A 5,210-nucleotide genomic window follows, 5' to 3' on the forward strand; every position below is an offset into this window, starting at 1 on the left:
CCCCACAAAGATTGATGGGGGGAGGTACTCCTGACATCTAGTGAGTAGAGACCAGGGATGCTGCTAAACTTCTACAGCACCCCCTAGGCCCCGCCAACACACAAAAAAGAATTACTTTACTCCAACTAGTAACAGTACAAATATTGAGAACTTTGATCTAGATCTATAGCATAGAAGAAAGAGCATAAGGTTTTAAAACATTGAAGATAACAAAAGAGGGAGAGGGAGAACTAGAGTGAGAAGGAGAAAAAGAGGGAAGGAGGGGAAAAGGGAAGGAGAGAGGGAGATAGATAGATAGATAGATAGATAGATAGATAGATAATAGATAGAAGGTTTTGGAGCCAAAGAACTAGGAATCCCAGATCCCCCTCTTCCTGTGCACACTTGCAAGGGACTTTCTCTCTCTGAATCACAGTTTTCACACCTGTGAAGTTAGAGTCATCATACATTCTCATGGGAATGAGGAGAAGGTGAGGATTCTGGGATGGGATGCATATGAAGTCCCTGGTCTAGACAAGCACTCAGGAGGTGGGCACCTCCTTTCTTCTCTCCTCGTGGTCCCCCAGCATCCTAGGATCCTCCACTTCATTGGCTGGGATAGTGACCAGAAGAAGGCTGCTCCCGGGGTTATGACTGGGGCACTTTAGGGGTGCTAACAGTAAGTATATGTGGACAGTAGACATCTGGGGTCTTCTCCAGCACACCTGGGTGTTTGGACACCCATGTGTGTCAGGGGTCCCCAGGAGGAAGGTCCCTGCAGTCTCAGTGGCGAGCAGGTGAGACAATTGAGCAATTGCCTTATTATCAGCTCCCCTGCCCAGCACCCCCATCTGGGCAATCATCCTGGCCTCTTCCCACAGCCCCAAAAGCCCAATATAAGGACTGCCTCTGGTACTCAGCAGTCAGAGACACCAAAGTAGAGGTCTCTGACACTTGAGAGGTGAGTGCTCCCCCAGCTGCCCAGTAAAGAGGGGTCCAAGGGTTGGCAGGAAGCAGAAGCCTATATGGCAAAGACCTAGGAGGCCTGTCCTTAGGACTCTGATGGCCACTGTCCTTCCACTCGTCCTCAGTGTAGTGAAATGAGCCCTGACCCTGAGCAGACCGGCTCCTGCAGGGGCAGGGTCTGGGCTAAGTGCTGTTCCAGGGGCCAGTGATAAAGCGCTTGGGTAAAAGGGACTTTTCTTGATTCTCCAGGTCAGTGTCTTTTCATTGGGGAGAAGGAAGCTCTCTAGTTTGCCTTTAATCATCTACTTAAACAAACATTGCATCTCTGTTGTGTGACAGGGGCTTTCAGACACACAGGACAGCCCCAAAGCGTAAAGTGAAGCTGTGTCCCTGCTACAAGAACAGTGACTATGAAACTCCCCATGTTCCTGCTGCTCCTCCTGCTGGGGACAGTTGATGCTCTTCATCTGGGTAAATCCTCCTTTCCCTTCTCATCCAGCTTGACCCCTTCTCCTCTTTCTGGCACCTCTTTGGCTCTCTCTGGGCCAGGCCACAGCTTTTCCTTCTTCAGTGGACCCAGCTCCCCTCAGTTAAGATCTCTCCTGGACTCAGAAATGTGACCTGCATATTTTGTCAAGGCTCCTCCTAAAGCAAAACCCACCCACCTTCTCAGAGCAGCTTTTTCCTACCCCGAAATACACACCTGTCAGCCAGCGCCAGGTGCTCACCCCTTTGTGTGAGTTCTCACCTCACCCCACAGGGAGGAGATCCTTCTGGCCTAGCGTCCAGAAGGAGGCACTAGGAAGTCTTGAGTGGGGTGGTTGGCGCTTTGGTGGTCCTGGAAGAAGGAACTCAAGACCTGATGGCAGGCTACCTCTTCTCCTCAGGGAATGATGCCATCTATCAGGACAGCCAAGAGTCACAGGCAGACCTGAGCCAGGATCTGGAAGGCTCAGGGCAGCAGGAGGGAGAGCTGGTCCTGACTGAGGAGGCCATTCATTCCCAAGGAGAGCAGGTGGAGGCTTCCAGCTGCCAAGATGCCTTTGAGGACGAGAAGGCCATGGAGTCGGACCCAGGTGCCCTAGATGAGAACTTTCAGTGCCCCAGGGAATAGGACACAGTGACAATTCTGGTCAGTGCTGGGTACAAGAACAGACCCTACCGGTTTGTGAAGACTCGCAAAACATTTGCAGACGCTCGGGTAAGTGGCATGGGGCTACTGTGGAAGGAGGACCAGGGGCAGGAGCAGAGAGTGGGTTCCATCTCCTGCTCCCTATTCATTTACACTAGTGGTTCTCAAAGGCTAGTGAGCAGCAGACTCTCCTAGAGGTCTTGTTGAAGCATAGATTTCAGGGTTAGCAAGTCTGGGGTGGGGCCCAAGAGTTTGCATTTAGGACCAAGTGCCAGGTGATGATGTCATTGTTGGTCTAGAGACAGTACTTTGAGAATCACTGATTGGGACAAAGGCTTTGGTATTAGATATACCTGTGTTAAACCCTGGCTCCACCTGTGATTGTCATGTTACCTGGGTAAGTCACTTCACCCTTCAGAGCTTCAGGATCTTCACTTGTACAATGGAGATATATAGTACCAACCTCTTATGTTGTGGTGAGGTTTAAATGAGGTAATACATGGAAAGCATTTGGATCAGTCCTTGAGTCATTGTAAACTGCCAGTAAATGGTGGCTGAGATTATTCTCAGGATTATTATTATTTCCTGCAAGAAGTTCCTGTTGACAGATAAAGGGGCAAGAGATGGAATTGAAGGAGCAAGTAGATCCCTGATTTCTGACCTGACCAGGGATGGAGAACTCTCTCATGGAGGCTCAGGAACATGAGGGGGGAAAAACCCAGGGAATTTTCTCCTCCACCTCTTCTTTCTGCAGAACACCTGCAGGAATTGCAACCGTGTCACCCTGGCCTCTATCCACAACCAGCAAACCAACATGAATATCCAGATCTCCGGCAATAACTTCTATGGCAATGTCTGGATTGGAGGCACTGTCTATGCCAGGGTAAGTGAGGGGCAGCTCCAGGTACAGGAAGTTCTCTCTGGCACCAGCCTCATTCCAGCAGCTGAGTGACCTTCCTGTGGGAGGCAGTGGGGGAGCTGGCTGTTGCTGGCTAGAGAGAACTGGTGATTGTGCAAATCTCTTCCCAATTCCATGTTCAGTGACTTCATTCTTGTGGCATGAAATCTGCCATGGCAGGTGTATTTCGACCATGGAAAATGGCTGTTGTTACAAATCAGGGTTCCTCCCTCACTCTGCTTTCTCACCTTCCCTCAGAGCTGGTTGGTAAACAGTTACCAGCTCACCACTGGAGTCAGAGATCCATTCCTTCCCCAGCTTGGTCACTTAAAGCTGAATGGCTTCCTCATGTCTAAAATGGGGTCCTTCTCTCAGAGTGGTTCTGGGATAGTGGGTGAATAAGTGCTATTATATTTGCTACGGAAAGGAGAGCCATAGAGAGCCAGAGACATCGATGAGAGAGAAACATCGATCACCTGCCTCCTGCCCACCTTCTACTGGGGATGTAAACGCAACCGAGGTACATGCCCTGGATTGGAATTGACCTGTTACCCTTCAGTCTGCAGGCTGACGCTCTGTCCACTTAGCCAAACCGGATAGGGCAGCATCTCCATTTTAAAAAGATCCACAAGAGACTTGTATTCACAGAAAGTTTGAGAAGCCTGGCTGTGTGAGGCGGGGAGGGACCACTGCTCTTCCATTGTCATTGCCTGCAAACCGTCAGGGGTGGGTGTCCAGGATATCTGGCTCCTAGCTGGGTGGGCAGTGCCCTAGAAAGGGACACTCAGTGGGCATTTTCTGGAACCTCTGGATCTGCCTGTCTTCCTGGACCTCAGCCTCTGACCCAGCCTATCCCCTCTCTTTTTCCAGTGCCCCCAGTTACACTGGATTGATGGGAGCATTGTAAATTTTAGCCACTGGGCTCATCGTCTTGGGCACGGCCACTGTGTGACCCTATCCACCAGAGGTGAGGGGGACCTGGCACCAGGGCAAAGGGAAGGGATGGCAAGGTGGACTCTTAGACACTGTCCCTTTGAGCTGCCTGAGCAACACTTCCTCAAACTCACAGCCTCCCACAACTTGAGAACCAACGTCCTGTCTGTGAGGAGGGCTGAGATGTAGGGTGAGGGGGTGCCCTGTGTGAGGGCTGGATGGGGCTCTCCATCCTCACAGACGAAGCTTGGCTGGGGGTCTGAGGGCTGCTTTCCTTCCTCTGCTACTAATGTGACAATTGAGAGTAGCCGAGGTGAATGAAAGGTGTGGACGGGGGATGAGAGAGAGATGTGTGAGTGAGGAATGGCTTAATGCCAGACGTGAGGGACTCAGGACTATGGCTAAGGCCATACAGTCTGGAGAAAGGCTGCCACAGTTCCCATCCCAGCCCTGCCACCGGCCCACTGCCATACAGACAAGTAGTTTCCACGCTGAACCTCAGGTTCCTCATCTGTGCAATGGGGATGAGGACAGCACCTCCCTCTGGGAGTCATTGTGAGGATTAGCCAGGAGCCCCAGGAAGCACTCAGCACCCTGTCTTCCTGGGGTGAAAACTCAACAAGCAGGTGGGGGTGTGTGGCAAACATATCATGACAACTGGAGGGCAAGGGGGGCACGGGCCACACTCTGCCAACTGTTGACATCACTGTGTTCTCTATTGCCAGGTGGTTATTGGCGACAATCATGTTGCGAAAGACTTCTGCCCTTCGTCTGCTCCTCCTAAGCCAGTGGCAAGGAAAAGATCCTGCCTGGAGCCCCTTCCCTACACCCCTCCTGGCAGCCCCTGGCCTTCCCTGGACACTGGGCAGGACTCCCAGCCTCTCCTGGTCATAAAGCCATGTTTCCCACTGCATTCCTGACTCTTGTTTCTTCATTGCTCATTGGAGGACTCAACGGGGCTGGAAATCCTGAAAGCTCTCACTCCTGTGGGGCTGGAGGGTGGGGGCTTTGAAGAAAGTAAAAGATGGCCAGTGTCCCACAGGGATGGGTGGAATGGGGCAGGGTGCTGAGGGGTTAGGCTGCAGCGCCATCTAGGAGCTGAGCCAGGGCTTGGTGGTTCTCCCAAGAGCCTTCTCAGCCCAGGCTGGAGGATTCCACATCCCCCCCCTGACCCCCTCCTCCCCGAGGAAGTTCTCATTGGGTGCCAGCTGGGGGTGGGGGTTGGGAACTGGCCCTCCTGCTTTGTTTGGATTCGTTATAGGGTGAGGGGTGGGGTGGCTTTCTAAATGAGGGTGATATCAC

The 5,210-nt window shown here is 52.1% G+C and overlaps 1 long non-coding RNA gene across 1 annotated transcript; it reads left to right on the plus strand.

The window, feature by feature from the left end:
- The first annotated feature begins 3,402 nt into the window (after positions 1–3,402).
- On the plus strand, positions 3,403–4,821 carry LOC106724507. Its single transcript, XR_001360321.1, has 3 exons — positions 3,403–3,495; positions 3,846–3,942; positions 4,634–4,821. It is a non-coding gene; the product is annotated as an uncharacterized LOC106724507 (long non-coding RNA).
- Positions 4,822–5,210: the final 389 nt, after the last annotated feature.

The sequence above is a fragment of the Myotis brandtii genome, unplaced genomic scaffold (genome assembly GCF_000412655.1).
Source record: "Myotis brandtii unplaced genomic scaffold, ASM41265v1 scaffold854, whole genome shotgun sequence".
Lineage (NCBI taxonomy): Eukaryota > Metazoa > Chordata > Mammalia > Chiroptera > Vespertilionidae > Myotis > Myotis brandtii.